This window comes from Gopherus flavomarginatus, chromosome 9, assembly GCF_025201925.1.
Source record: "Gopherus flavomarginatus isolate rGopFla2 chromosome 9, rGopFla2.mat.asm, whole genome shotgun sequence".
In the NCBI taxonomy this organism is placed as follows: Eukaryota; Metazoa; Chordata; order Testudines; family Testudinidae; genus Gopherus; species Gopherus flavomarginatus.
In genome coordinates, this window is record NC_066625.1 from 20927509 (window position 1) to 20943392 (window position 15884).

At 50.5% G+C, this 15884-nt stretch overlaps 1 protein-coding gene across 1 annotated transcript in view; it reads right to left on the reverse strand.

Moving 5' to 3' along the window:
* Nucleotides 1–9598: 9598 nt before the first annotated feature.
* The window catches only part of CPPED1 (calcineurin like phosphoesterase domain containing 1), a 166657-nt gene continuing 160371 nt past the window's right edge, over nucleotides 9599–15884 (reverse strand). The window contains exon 5 of the transcript XR_007776298.1: nucleotides 9599–9609. The gene's annotated coding sequence lies outside the window, so the exon portion shown is untranslated. The remainder of the gene's footprint in view (nucleotides 9610–15884) is intronic.

Below are 15884 nucleotides of genomic sequence, written 5' to 3' on the forward strand. Positions count from 1 at the left end.
TTGCTCCCCTTTCCCTACGGCCCCTTCTCCCTGATCGGCCCCTCCCCTCATGCGCCCATGCCCCTTTCGTGCGCTTGTGCTCCCCCCCGTTTGAGTTTCCCTTCTTGCACTGCACCCCCCAACTGCTTTTGTATCCCTCCCCTCCCCTAGTGCAGCTAGAGAAGCCGGCTTTCCCTCCCATGTCGGTGACTGACCCTCCCCCAAGTCCTTCATAGTCCCTTTATCCGCGCCCTGCCCCAATTCGGCACCCTCCTCCCCTGCCCACAGCTTAGCGGGGAGGAGTGGTTGACCTGCTTCCCCTCCCCTCCCTTTCTCCGCTGTTTTCCTTCCCTCCCTACTCATCATGGCGGGGGATGCAGTGGGTGGGACCCCTGGGATGACACCTGTCCCCCCTCCCCCGCCTGCTCCCTCGACCACCCCCCTAGTTTCTACCGCTGCTGCTGGACCACCTGCCACTGCTCTCACTGGGGCGCCGGCAGCGGCCGTCGCAGGGGTGACCTCTGCTGCCGCCACGTCCCTCACCCCCTCTGCTTCTGGGGGAGCTCCCCCAGCTGGCGGGAAGGGCCAGGGCAAGAAGAAGGGAAAGGGCCCCGCCAGGAAAACTAAGCCCTCCATGGCGGAGCCTGCCACCTCTGCCGCGGCCCCGCCACCAGCCGGTGCGCCCCTCCTTGCTGTTCCCTCCACCAGCTCTGCAGGTGCCCCTCCCCCAGCCCCCAGGGTGTATGCCCAAGTGACGGCGGCCCACCCGCCTGCCGCTTTGACATCTCCCCAGCCCGCTGCCTCCGCTACCATCTATAGCGGCCGGGGCCCCTTCCCCACCTTGACCAGGAAGCACGGCGTCCGTTGCCTCCTGGTGCCTGCCTCGTCCCATGTGGAGACCTACGTGCCGGCGTTGGCGAGGGTGGTGGGGCCCACGGCCATCGTGGCGGCCTCCAAAATGTATGGCAAGGTTGTGTTTTTCCTTGCCTCGGAGGCCGCCACCCAGGAGGCAGTGGAGAAGGGCCTGGCGGTGGGGGACGTGTTAGTCCCCCTGGAGCCGCTGGAGGCTCTGGGGGTCCGTGTTGTCCTGACCTCTGTCCCCCCCTTCTTCCCCAATGCTGCCCTGTTGCCCGCCCTCTCTACCCTGGGGAAGCCCATTTCTGTCATAAGCCCTCTCCCCTTGGGCTGCAAGGACCCCGCCCTCCGTCACATCTTCTCGTTCCGCCGGCAGGTGCAGCTTCAACTGCTGCCGGCGGCACGTGGCGGAGAGACGCTCGAGGGGTCCTTCCTGGTCCCCTATCAAGGGGCCCATTACCGGGTGCACTATTCCACAGGGGAGGCCCGGTGCTACCTCTGCCAGGCGACCGGGCATGTCCGGAGGGACTGCCCCTTGGCCCAGCTTGGAGGAGCGCCCGGGACCCCCGAGCCCTGGCAGGGTGCTGGACCCGTCATCGCCGGCACCCCTGGCCGCCCGGTGCCCAGGGCCACCCCTCCTCCTCCTCAATCCATCACTGCTCCCGCTCGGGCTGCAGGGGTACCTCCCTCGGCGTGCCCAGATGAGCGGGAGAGCCCTGCCTCCGCTGCCTGTGCTCTGGCGGGGCCTGTGGAGGAGGGTGCGGCAGGGGTACCTCCGGGCGTGGGAGAGGGCCCTCCCCAGGAGGTATCTTCCTTTCCTCCGGCTGTCCCACCAGTGCCCCTCCATGTCCCCGTACCGCCAACCCTGCCCTCCGACCCAACCCCTATCAACCAGCCCGCGAGCGACGACATGGAGGGCTGGACCCAAGTCCAGGGTAGGCGGGGAAAGCGGAAGGCTCGAGCTCCGCTCCTACCACCTGATGCGGGAGCCCCCTGTAAGACCAGAAAGCGGGCCGCCGATGCCGAGACTTCCGCCGTGCCCTCAGGGTCAGCCCGTCCGCCAGTGCCGGCCAGGGAAGCCGTGGCAGCACCAGAGGGTACCACCGTCCCTCCTCCGCAATCCCCTTCTGTGGAGGCCACGGATGCGGTCCCCCCTGCTCCCTTGCCACCTGCGCCCCCTGCAACACTCAAAGCGATCGTTGCCTCGGGTGCTAGCAGGGAGGACCTCGGGGTGGTGGGAGGTGAGCCCCCCTCCATATTTGAGATCGAGGCCCTGGGTCTGACCCCAGTTACCCAGGGGGAGGACGACCCTCCGCCAGCGGACCTCGACGTAGCTGTCTTCTCCCCAGCTCCCCTTTCCCCGTGTTCCCTCCTCCTGACCGCTGCATCCGCTCCTGCCTCCGAGGGTCCCCTGGACTCCCTGCCCTGCCTGGCCGTGGATGGCACCCCGCTGACGGCCGCTGAGCCCGCTGAGGCAATGGCCGGTGCCTCGTGGCCGGGAGATGGGCTCACGGGGGTATCCCTCGGTGGTGCTGGGCACCCGAGTTCCTTCCCGGGCGGGGGCCCCACTGAAAGTGTTACATCTCCTGATGCCATGGCTAGCGCGTCTACCGTTGAGCCTGAGCCAGGCATCACTGGTGACCCCCTCCCTACCCCTCAGACCCCTGCGCCTGGCCTCGAGGAGCCACCTCCTGAAAGTCCGGCTCCTGCAGCCCGGGACCCCATCTCCGTCTCTATCCCTGACCCCAGCCCTGCCCTTACTCTTGACACCGTCCCTGTCCCCTCCACCGCCCCCGATAGTATTGCCGCCCCTGGGGCTGTCCCCTTCCCTTTCCCGGAGGGTGACCCCCAGGGGGGCGGCCTTTGTGTTTCACAGTCCCGACCCCCTAGGGGCTGCACTCTTCCCTCCGCTGCCCTCTGTCTAACTGGGGTCTGAGGCAGACCATGTGGCACCAGCCCATCAGGCGCCACATCGGGGGTCCACCCCCTGCCTTCCCATCTCCGTAGGCCCCGGGGCTGTGCCAGAGACCCCACCCCCCATGCGCTGCGAGAGGAGCTGCGGGAGTTCCTGGAGGATGTCAGGGGCTCCCGCAACAAGGTACGGCTTGCTCTCCAGCGCTGGGGGGATTTCCACCAGATCCTCCGGGCTGCGAGGGCCCTCATGGGGGAGGGCAAAAGGACTGGGAAGCAGGGCGCCGTGGCTTACTCCCGGGTCCTCAAATTCCATGACGCCTTGCTCACCTTTGGGGTGGGTCACGGCTTGCTGCGTGGCCCAACAGGGGCCGTGGGAGTCCCTGCCGGCGAGGATCCCCCCCCAGCCCTCCTCATGGCACCCATCACCTTTGCCACATTGAACACCCGGAGCTGTAGGGTGGGTTTCCGCAGGAGCCAGGTGCTCTCCTTCCTTCGGGAGGGGGGGTACTCTGTGGTTTTCCTGCAGGAAACCCACACGAATCTGGCCGCCGAAGCCAGCTGGCGACTGGAGTGACGGGATAGGGTCTACTTCAGCCATCTCACAACCCGTAGTGCTGGAGTGGCTACCCTGTTCTCTCCCGACCTACGGCCAGAGGTGCTGGGGGTCGCCAAGGCTGTGCCAGGTCGCCTGCTGCACCTCCGGGTCCACATGGAGGGGCTCATGGTCAACCTTGTGAACATCTATGCCCCGACATCGGCCCTGGAGCGGCTGCCGTTCTATCAGCAGGCATCCGCCTTCCTCAGCTCCTTGGATCCTTGTGAGTGCCTGGTCCAGGGCGGGGACTTCAACATCATTCTAGAGGAGCGGGACCGCTCGGGGACCGAGCAGAGCCCGGCCGCCGCGGACGTCCTCCGGGAGATCGTCAACCGTCACTCCCTGGTGGACGTCTGGCACGACCACCACCCAGACGATGTCTCCACGTTCACCTATGTCTGGGTGGGAGCCCATCGGTCATGCCACTCCTAGTTGGACCGCATCTACATGTCGCGCTTCCACCTTTCACGGGCCCAGTCCTCCAACGTCCAGCCGGCCCCTTTTTCAGATCACCACCTCGTTACTGTGATGGCCTCTTTCAGTGCGGAGAGGCCGGGGCCGGCATATTGGCACTTCAACAACAGCTTGCTGGAGGATGCGGGCTTCGTGGCATCCTTCCAGGAGTTCTGGCTGGCCTGGCGAGGGCAGCGGCACGCCTTTCCCTCGGCGAGGCGGTGGTGGGATGTGGGGAAGGTGCACGCCCGGCTCTTCTGCTGTGACTACACCCGGGGCGTCAGCCGACGGAGGGATGCGGCGATAGGGCAGTTGAAACGTGAGGTCTTAGAGCTGGAGAGGCGTCTGGCCGCCAGCCCCGAGGATCCATCCCTTTGCGGAGCGTGCCGGGAGAGGCGGGAGGAGCTCCGGGTCCTCGATGACCATCGGGCTCGGGGCGCCTTTGTTCGCTCCCGCATCCGCCTCCTTCAGGAGATGGATCGCGGCTCCCGCTTCTTCTACGCCCTGGAGAAATGGAGGGGAGCCAAGAAGCACGTCACCTGCCTTCTGGCGGAGGACGGCACCCCCCTCACAGATCCTGCGGAGATGTGCGAGAGGGCCCGGACCTTCTATGCGCACCTTTTCTCCCCAGAGCCGACCGATCCTGCCGCTCACAGAGTGCTTTGGGACGGGCTCCCGACGCTCAGCGTGGGCGACCGGGACTGGCTAGAGCTGCCTCTCTCTCTGGCCGAGTTCTCGGACGCCCTCCGTCGCATGCCCACCAACACGTCTCCGGGCATGGACAGGCTGACCGTGGAGTTCTACCGCGTGTTCTGGGATGTCCTCGGCCCGCATCTGGGCCGAGTCCTTGCAGGGCAGGGTCCTCCCTCTCTCGTGCAGGTGAGCTGTGCTCGCCTTATTGCTGAAGAAGGGGGACCTCCGCGATTTACGGAATTGGCGTCCCGTTTCGCTCCTCAGCATAGACTAAAAAATCGTCGCCAAGGCCATCTCGCTGCGGCTGGGGGCTGTGCTGGAGGACGTGATCCACCCAGATCAGACCTACACTGTCCCAGTCAGTAGCATCTTTGATAACCTCTATCTGGTCCAGTATCTCTTGGAGCTTGGGTGCACGGATGGTCTGTCGTTCGCCCTCCTGTCCCTGGATCAGGAGAAGGCGTTTGACAGGGTGGACCACGGGTATCTCCTGGGCACTCTGCGAGCGTTCGGCTTTGGGTCCCAGTTTGTGGGTTTTCTCCAGGTGCTATGCGCTTCCGCAGAGTGTCTGGTCAGGCTCAACTGGACCCTGACAGAGCCGGTCAGCTTCGGGCGGGGAGTGCGGCAGGAGTGCCCCCTCTCGGGCCAGCTGTACACTCTGGCCATCGAGCCCTTCCTCTGTCTCCTCCACAGGAGGTTGACGGGGTTGGTGCTTCGGGAGCCGGAGCTGTGGCTGGTCCTGTTGGCGTACGCCGACGATGTGCTCCTCGTAGTCCAGGACCCGGGCGACTTGGCGCGGGTGGAGGCCTGCCAGGCGATGTACTCAGCAGCCTCCTCCGCCAGGGTCAACTGGGTCAAGAGCTCTGGCCTGGTGGTCGGGGACGAGAGGCAGGCGAGCTCCCTCCCCGCCACACTTCAGGCCATCCGATGGAGCACGGGTCCGCTGCTGTATCTCAGCATTTACCTTTCCACCACGCATCCGTCTCCACCGGAGAACTGGCAAGGTTTGCAGGGCAGGGTGGCGGAGTGGCTCCGGAAATGGACAGGACTCCTCCGGTGCCTTTCCCTTCAAGGGAGGGCACTGGTGCTCAATCAACTAGTCCTGTCCATGCTCTGGTACTGGCTCAACACCCTGGTCTCGGCCCCGGGCTTCCTGGCCGACCTCCGGAGGGTGGTTCTGGAGTTCTTTTGGCCGGGACTGCACTGGGTCCCTGCAGGGGTACTCCACCTGCCCCTGGAGGAGGGAGGGCAGGGCCTGAAGTGCCTGTGCACTCAGGTCCACGTCTTCCGCCTCCAGGCACTGCAGAGGCTTCTTTATGGTGCAGGTAGTCCAGCATGGACAGCACTGGCGCATGCCTTCCTGCACCGCTTCCGAGGGCTCCGATACGACCGGCAGCTCCTTTATCTCGAACCGAGGGGTCTTCCGTGAGACCTCTCCTGGCTGCCAGTCTTCTACCAGGATCTCCTCCGGACCTGGAAGCTGTTCTCTGCGACCAGGTCCGTGGCGGCCACCGAGGGGGCAGATCTCCTCGTGGAGCCCCTGCTACACAATCCCCAGCTCCGTGTACAGGTGGCGGAGTCCCCTGCGGTGCGCCAGAGGTTGGTCCTGGCAGAAGCTGCCAGGGTCAGAGACCTCCTGGACTATGACCGGGGAGACTGGCTGGACCCCCTGACGCTCGCTCAGCGCATGGGGCTCTCCAGGCCTTGTACTCTCCGGCGCGTACTCCAGGAGGTGGAGGCTGCTTTGCCGCCCACTGCTCGGACCTACCTCAACCGCGTCCTGCGGGAGGGCACACCCCACCCACCCCCACCCCAGGCCCTCCGGACCTTTTCATCGGGCCTCTGCCCCGTAGGCCCGACCGCCACCCCCCCGCCCCTTCTCCACAAGCCGGCTGCACGACCTGCAGCCGGTCCGTTTCCAAACCGCACCAAGGAAACAACTCTGCGCGCTCGTGCTCCACACCCTTCACTTCCTCACCCTCATGTCCCGGCCCGATATGAAGTGGCGGGACCTCCTGCCACCTCTGGAGGGTGAGGAGCCCCAGTGGGCCAGCCTCTACTCTACCCTGGTCCCGAGGCCTGCCGGGGATGTCAGTTGGCGGCTCCTTCATCGGGCCATGAGCACAGGCATGTACTTGGCGCAGTTTACCCCTGTCCCAGACGCCTACCCCTTCTGCGGCATGAGGGAGACCCTGGCGCACATCTACTTGGAGTGCGCCAGGTTGCAGCCCCTACACCGGCTCCTCACTAATCTCCTGTTGTGTTTCTGGCTGCACTTTTCCCCTCACCTCCTTCTCTACTCACTCCCTATCTGTGGCCCCACGAAGTCCTGGGACCTCCTGGTCAACGTCCTCCTTGCCTGGCTAAAAAGGCCATCTACATGACCAGAGAGAGGAGGTTGGCCGATGGAGGCTCCGGTGACTGTGGGGCTTGTTTCCGATCCATGGTCCTTTCCCGTATCCAGGCGGAGTTCCTTTGGGCGGCATCCACTGGCTCCCTTGATGCCTTCGAGGAGCAGTGGGCGCTGTCCGGGGTTCTCTGCTCAGTGTCCCCGTCAGGTTCCCTTCTTATGACCCTTTGACCTCACTCCTGTCCCTGTTCTTTTATTAGTTGTCCCCCATAATCAGTGGGTTCTGTGGTCCTGTGGGTCCTCCCCTTAGGCTGGAGGGGGATCCTTTAGCAGTGGGCGGGCACCAGACACCCGATAGTACAAGGGGGTATCACACTATTTTATTTTCATCTGGTGCAAATTGTGTGTGCATTAATTGACACAAATTATAAAAGGTAACACCATAAAATAATTTGGAATCAGAAATGTGTGGTTTGACTTCACTGATCTACCAAACCAGTCTATTCCTTAAGTGGAAGACTAAAGAAAAATCGATGATGACCTCGGCACTGAACTCTTTAAACTGTTGGGCTGTTTGAAGGATCTGCTTTTCTGATCTGAACATGAGATACAAACTAATACTTTGTACAATTTAACTGTTAACTCTTAGATTTATCATGAAGCAACTCAAACCCTCAAAGGCTTTGCTTGACACAGTACTGGAATACAAAATTAATTGTGTATCCAGAGTTACAGTTTTTACTGCAAGCAGTTAATATGATGAGGCATTTTGCAGTACGTTAAGACATTATTTGCATGTTTGTAATCCATCTGGCTGATTTTTTAAATGATTAACATTATTAAAAACAGAATAGGATTGATGAACTGTCTTATAAAAATAAGTGATCTGGAGACAGATACACCAGTACGTACATTGATTGCAAGTAACAAAACCGGAGGATAATTAAACAAACAATATGAAAGAGTAAACATGAGAGAGCTTCTTCCCACACAGCAAAATGAGGTGAGAGTAACAATATATATAAACGGCTGCATGTATATAGAGAAGAAAACAAAAATTTCTGCATTGCAGCACAGTGCCACCATATGTTCCATGATGAGATGCATTCGAGTAGATAACAAATGTGTTAAGGATTCTGTCAAGCCACGGGATCCTTTTGGATAAGTCAATAATTAAAAAATACTCTGTTGTCTGCTGTACTTAATCAGTGCAGATAAAGTTCTCCTCTCTGCATGACAGAGCTAGACTATGATATTCTGCTCTCCCTGCATGACTGGAATTCCCTTTGACAACACTATATTATGCAGAACTCCCGTTGAGATGTGATTAATGGGAAATCTGGACATGCAGAAACAGCAGAATACTGACTTCAGATTGACAATGCAGATCTGAGAGAACAAATTTGACCTGACTTCATCGCTCTTTCAACCTGGGCCTCTGTTTCTGTTTGCCACTCACCATGTGCACAGACAAATGATTGCACCTTCAAAAGTAGATAAGCAGCCATTTTGTATGCACAAGTAGGATAATGAAAACTATCTCCCCCAGCTGCAGCTTGTGCAAGAACTGCTGTGTGCTCATTCTTGCGCAGGGTGTGCCAAAACCGGATAACTTAAAGCTGGCTGAAAGTTTCGTGTCAATTTCTCTGTGGACTCATTTTCCTGTACCGTAGCCATCTAATCTCGTGTACTACAACTCTAAACCCTCACCTCCAATACAGTAGACAAATTAAGCTCTTCATAGTATTAAAAATGCAATGGAAGATCCAGAGTCAGCTCCAGTAGAACTGAGCCTCAGGGCTACGCTCACTTGCAATTGTGGATAATGGCCCCCAAGAGGCCAAGCGTAATGGAGTGCATTGTGCTTTGATCTTTCCCCTGGCCCACTCCTGAATAATCCTGCTATGTGGAGCAACAGAATGCACCAGCTGAAGACTCCCTCATGCTAATGTAATACAGTTGCTTCACTAAGTTTCCTTTGTGCGCTGGCCTAGTGTAAATGGGACTTACGTAGGGTCAAAGATCTGGCCCTTATTTGTATCCATGTTCTCATGAAAGTATTTATTTTATTGCACAGAGTGTTGATATAAAGAGCTCGTGCTAGAATAATAACAGCAATTTAAATTAATCAGATTTCCTTCTAATGAATGTTTTCCATACTCATTAGGATTCATTGCACTGATAGTATGTGATTCATTATACAGATAATGCATGAGCTAATTAGCTAGTTAAGGTTAATACTCTAAAATGTCTAGCAGGAATTACTTAAATTAGTAAATAATGTTGGTTCAAGTAAATTTTATTAACTTCTTTGAAAATTAGCTGAGGAGCCACAATAGGGAGTCAAAGATTGAATTGGCCCTGGACAATGAACACCCTTCTCATCCTAAAAGGAGGATCCTTAGAAGTCATTGTTGCATCACAGTCATTAACTAGAATGGATGTCTCTGCCCATGCTGGACTCTCGTGTGGTTACACAGAGTATTTCAGTCTCCATGACTGCCAATCTACTGCCTTCCACAAGCAGTGATAATTCATTTAAAAATAAAGGGCCAGATCAGTTGGTGTAAATTGGCATGGAGTTACACTGGTTTACACCAGCTGAACACCTGGCACATTGTTTGATCAATAGCCCTGGCTAGCCTAAGAAGGCTGTACAAATTTATGATTTCATTGGGAACCATTAAAATGATTCTGTTTGCAGTTACCCAGTGCATGCAAGGATCTAGACTGTACATATACAAATTCTTGTGTAAGGGGCCACATGTAGCTGTGCTGCCTTACTCCCCTTTTGCTTCAGGGATGTGGTAACTTGTAGGCTTCTACTCCGTCACCCCAGCACCCTCTCAGCATGCTTGGCATGGGAATAGTGGGCACACTGCACCTACTTTGCTCTATGTGCCTGGCCTCAAGGTTCAGGGAGGCCCTGTGGTGGTGGGGTTGGGGGTCCTTAATGAGCCTTAAACCCCTGCACAGGTGTGTAGACTGGGCCAGGTGTAGCCCAAAGAATTTATGCCCTTGCTAGACAGATTTTCATATATATTATATCATAATGGTAATTCTCACTTAGGCTGCCCAGAAATCTCACTGGTTGACTGAAGGCTGCCATTGATTGGCAAGAGGAGAGAACATCCAGCCCTCATCTGCTGTCTTGATCGTAAAAGGCGTGGAACTCCAGTTAAGTCCACAGAGATGCATTCTGTCCAAACTAAAATGAGGCATAGAAACTGAGGAAAACATTAATGATCTAACCTGACAATACAATTTCATTTAACAAACAGAATATGTGCTAGATAATCTATGCAGACATCTCATGTAGTTTCATATTTAATTACGTGTGACCATCTTTTGTTTCCATAGTAATCCTCTCTTAGAAACTCACCTGCTCATGGCCCAAGCTAGTACTGTAGCATGGAATTCCGTTAGACACTTGGGTACTATATTCATTTATTTATGTATTGGATGAGATTTATTCACAATTCCTTACTTTGTCAAGTGATTTTGCTTTGCAATAGTAATTCTGTCTTTTGAATCTGTGGGTTCATGACAATCCGAAGTGTGCCCCTTGACCTATTTTTGGAGTGTGTGTGTGAGAAATGGTACCACCACCAGAGAGTATAGAGACAGCAATGTTTAGGGTGTTAAAAGTGTTAATATGTGTACAATCAACATGATCAATCTGTGGAGGCAGCTCTCCAGCAGTGTTCTGTGAAACTAATCTGCTCCTGTGCAATACACACAGATGGATACTTCTTTGTGACATGTTCAGCCTGCAAGAAGGCTGAAGCTGTTCTATTCTGTGTTCAAAGGGAAGGGAATTGCAGTCTCTGCTTATGCTTAAAATCCCCACTAAAGCCTGAAGTCAGCCAACTCTGCCCAGATGGCTGTTTGTTTAGGATGTTTTTGATGAAAGGTGGGATACTGGAAAGAGAACTGAAAAACATGTTGGGAAAGTGCAGATGATTTGTCTGAAGACAATTCTAAAACTAAGATCCTGGCTCATAAAAATGCTGGGCTTCACATCGACCAGGCCTTCAAATGTGCTACTTGATTTGCATGTGCTCAAAATTGAGGGTGTGAATTGACGGCCTAATCATTTGAGGTGCCGAGTGCTCTCCCTGCCATTAGTTTCAGTGGGAGCTGCGGGTGCATTCAACAGCAGCTGAGACAAAGCGTTCTCGGGGGCTGGTTCAAGGCTGTGGAACGAGCCAGGACCTCATCAGCATCTGCTCCAAGTGGAAGGAACATTTCCTCAATCTGCCTTCTCCAGCATAAACACAGAAAGTGTGTACATTTCTTTTCTTTTAAACCAAACCAAACCAAACCCTACCAATACCAAACACTATGTTGCATGAACAATTCTGTGTTGTGAATGAGAATGATGAGGATGAGAGAGAACAAACAACACATGACCGATGTTAGTCATGTTGCTGAATACACTGCTGAAAGGTACTCTGACATTATGGTAATGAGGGCAGAATAAGAATGGAATGTTACAGGGCTCTGAAAGGGTGCTTTTGAATGTTTGGCCCCATGTTGAGCAATTACTCATAAACTCAATCCTGCAGTCTTTACTCCAGTTTGTATTGGATTATAGGGGCTTCTTGATTGCACTCAAAAGTATTTTTCAGTGCAAAGCTTATTTGATTTCATGGGTGACAGAAACAAAAAATAAAAAATAAGAAGCAACAAGCATTTAACCAAAAAATAATGCTGTCTGCTGGCTCCCACAAAAATTAGTGGTTCACAGCATGTATTGACAAAGGCTAGTTATAGTATTTATGGTAGAATCACTGGCCAAATTAAAGGAAAATGTAATTTGGAACAGGTATCACTGTATGCTAGGTAGCTGGTACATTAATGTGATGTTGTTCCAGTGGAAAGAGTAGCTCTGTCTGTCACCATACAGTACATTGTATTCTGTTGCAGGTTCTTGATTAATATGCATGGTTGGACACACTTAAAAATGCCATTATTACATGAGTGGTGTTTCAAAAATATGCACAATTCAACTTTGTAGCCAGTTTTCTGTAGCTAGGGGGACATCAGTTTTGTGAGGTGCTGAGTGCCTTCTGCAGGGGCTAGCTGCGCCCTCTCAATGCCTATTGAAATCAATTCCTTAGGGCCTTATATGATCAGGCCCCAGATCTGTACAAAAACTGACGTTTAGGTTGACTATGCCTGAGATAGAGAAAAACATTGTTCTTTTTACTCTAATTGCAGTTTGAAAGTTTTTCCTCAGTTAATAATTAATAGATTTTAATTTGGATTTGTATAAGCCCTAATAAATCGGGCACCTGGTGTGGGTCTTAAATGTCAATTTTAGCCTTAATGATTTTTCCTGAGGCAGCTGTGCATCTTTATTACTAGAAGCAGAACAGAACATATTAAACTCTGTAGTCACAGTGCAGTTGACTAGTGTATAAAGAGCTTGCCTGGAAGTGAAAAGCTGAAGTGAGCACTAGGCAGAGCAGTCAGCTTGTACACACGTAAGTTTGCCAACATTTCCAGTATGAAACAAATGACTCGTTATGTAATACTACGTGTTGTGCCTGGATTCTGACACTCTGTGATTCATCTCCTAGTTTACTAAAATAGCAAAAATATGAGTAAGTGTGTCGAATCTTGGAATTAAAATTTTCAAAAAAGCCTACAGAATTCACAACTTCCATTATCCCTGCTAGATGGGTAAAATATCTTTTTCCATAAATGACTATCCAACTTTTTCATGCCCTTTACTGTTATTAAATTAGGTTCCTACTGCCTACAGGAAAGCACTTTATAAGACATCATAAGTAGTGAAAGTCAACAAATACAACAAACATGCTCCCCAACTGCTTTCTTTGCTCTATGATTACGCAATTATTTACTGAATTTGGATTTCACTGTAGAAGGGGGAAAAAACCCAGCACCACTCACAGCACTGCAATGAAGTATATAGCAAGATCTGCAGTAAATGGAGTAGAGAGAATTTTCCATTATCAACACTCAAATTTGAGGGTGGGGTTTGGGCCACATTTGGACCTTTTTCTCTATACAATTGCTGACCACAAATTAAATATTCCTTTTTAGGTTTGCACTCGTTCATCTTAAAATAGGAAAGAAAAAAACATGTCAAAGGTGGAACACTCTAATGTTGTTACCTAGATTGCATCTTTAACGAATAGCCTCCTGCAGTTAGCACAGAGAGGTCTTTCATCCTCAGAGGTAAAAATGTGAGGTATGTTTGACTATAACTGTCATTAGGAAAGTATGAAGAATCCCTAATTCTGACACTCAGAAATAAAATTGCAAATGTCCCACTGAGAGGTGTCATCCATGACAAGACTTTTACTGTGCAGGGGCCTACCACATGCTGATCCAGTTCACAAGTACTATAGAGCCTTATTACAGAGACATACTTAAGATTAGTTCATTATATATGATTTAGAACCTGGAGACTGCCAATGAAACACCCATAAGGAAACCAGATTATCTAAGGGAAAGGTAATGGGTAAGCTGCAATGAAAGTGGTTTGTAAGGTGGTGGTTTTTAAGACAAATGTGAAATGCAAGTAATCGTAAATTATGTGTAAGCACAGTTTTGGAATTCTGATTCTGAAGCAGATACTGCGTATTTAGTTTAAATGATGCTCGTGTGAAAGGGACTTTGAACATAAATCATTAATAAATCTTCTAGGCTTTGGCTTATAAAACCTTTGCCTGCTTTTTTGTGTTTTGGCTAATTTTAATTGTTCTCTGTTATATAACTGTTCCCTGTGGTCTGTGCAAATCAGGTTCAACTTGAGGTTAAATTGTATCTTGTCAGAGTAGAGATGTGATCAAGAATGAACAATCCATATGACTGTGATCTTTCCCCAGTTCTGGAACTTCTCTATTAATTATTATTTATCTAATTTATTTATTTTAAGGAAGAGGGAAAGGTTAGGGATGCTGTGAAGTCAGTGCCAATCTTTTCATTGAATTCAATGGGAATTGGAAGGGATCATTAATGCAAGTGTTATCTTACAAAAAGAGTTAAGGATGGTCAAAGTTATTTCCTTACAATAAAGCATACACTGGAAAACAAGGAAATGATAAATTAAGGTAACATCCACATGCCATGTAATACCCATATCCAGGTACTGGCACATAGCCGTCATACGTTCCACCACATCAACACGCTTCCTAACACCCATTTTTAGTTCTCTTCACATCAAAGAACTGAAAAATTAATTGTAATACAATTTTAACTCTGAAATCTCAATGCTATATTATTTAATAATCAATTACAGTAGTCTTAAATGACAGTCTTTGCATCTCCACACACCAGACAACAGGCAAAGATAGAGAATATATAATGAACATTTCTAACCTTTACACAATGTCCGCTTTCAGATAAATCAGCCACACAAGACATGCTACTAATCCAGTTGCATACAAATATTATTGAAATGTACACATGCACACATTTTCATATGTGTACTCATAAATTAACAGACTTCCGTGCAAAGCACCATACATACACATAGCAAGGGATGGTCTTTGCCGCAGTGAGCTTATAGTCTCTGTAGACAAGACAAACAAGAGGAGGAAGAATTATTATTATTTCAGAGTTGGGGAACTGAGCCACAGTGAGAGAAGTGAGTTGTCCAAGGTCACAAAGGAAGTGTGTTGTACAGTCAGGCACTGAACTCGTATTTTCTAGCTCCCAATCAAGTACCTTAACCACAAGTTCATCCTCCTCTCGGAGGAATATCTAGTGATTAAAGGCAAGACCAAACAAATCAGTATGAGCAATTTCCAGAAAGACTGATCTTTCCCCTGAGCTCTATAAAACTGCCAGTATAGGTGATGGACAGAAGCAACTGTGGGAGAAAATAATTCCAGAGGGCATTCTCTCCTCTCTGTCAGACTTGCAGCTGATTCACTGTTAAATGGAAAGAGAAGGTGCACATTCCACCTGTTTCCCCACTCCTTTCTTGCTTCCCAAGGATGGATTTAATTAAGTGTTCTAGGAAAACTGGCAATTTTATCTATACAACAAATACATATCATGTACCCTGCCAAGGTACGGATGAAACACTTAGGAAAAGTGGAGTTGCCAAAAAGTTTCTCATAAATACCTAGTCCAGAAATAGCTGGTTTTGAGGGATTTTTTTGTTTTGTTTTTTTTAAAGCATTTTCATATCTGGTTTTTTTATTCTCAAAAGACAAATCTCAAAGGTTTGATTGCAATAGAAATTGTTTTAAAATCTTTGAGTTTCATCTATACAGCTTCTAGTGCTGTTAAGTATGATTGGATACAAATCTTTGTTTGGATGCTGACTTCAAGAAATCTCATACTGCAATGGTGAAAAATAAAGATTTGACGTTGTCCCAGTTCACTGCTTCTTCAGCAAGATTTCTTTCTTTAGCTGGCATTATTATTATTTACGAAGCACCAACTTTGCGCTAGATGCTGTACTAAACCAATAAAACCAGTCCTCTGCCCAATGATTTTACAATCTAAAAAGAAGTCTCTCCCAACATTGTTTAATATAGCCATAAAAGTCTCACTTTATATTGACAAGTATTATCCAACAAACAATATTGATCTCTCTTACTCTTTGATAACACCTTTTGAGTTGCAGTAATCATTATATCATGCTGTACATTTTCAAAGCCCCTACGAGACAGTAGTGAATTTTTAATAAATCTAACATTTATCTAGTTTAATCATTGCAATATTTAGGTAATGTGAAAAAGATTCCTTCTTTACATCCTTAAAGAGCTGTTTTGGTTTTTGTGAAGCAAATGGTGCTGTTTTCCATTAAAATAAATGGTATCCCTCTGAATGGACTGAGGAGTGATCATTGTATTCCACTAAATATAAACAAAGGCTGTATCTGAATGGTGATTATTCTCCCACTACACATGGATTATTTCTTGTCATGCTACACTGTGAATTAATTTAAGAGCATTGTCAGAGTAGATTTACCTTAGCATTTACATACTTCATAAGGGCATGGAGAAGATTTTTTTTGAGTGATTGTCCCTCTGTGTAGTACACTTCAGTTTGCACATA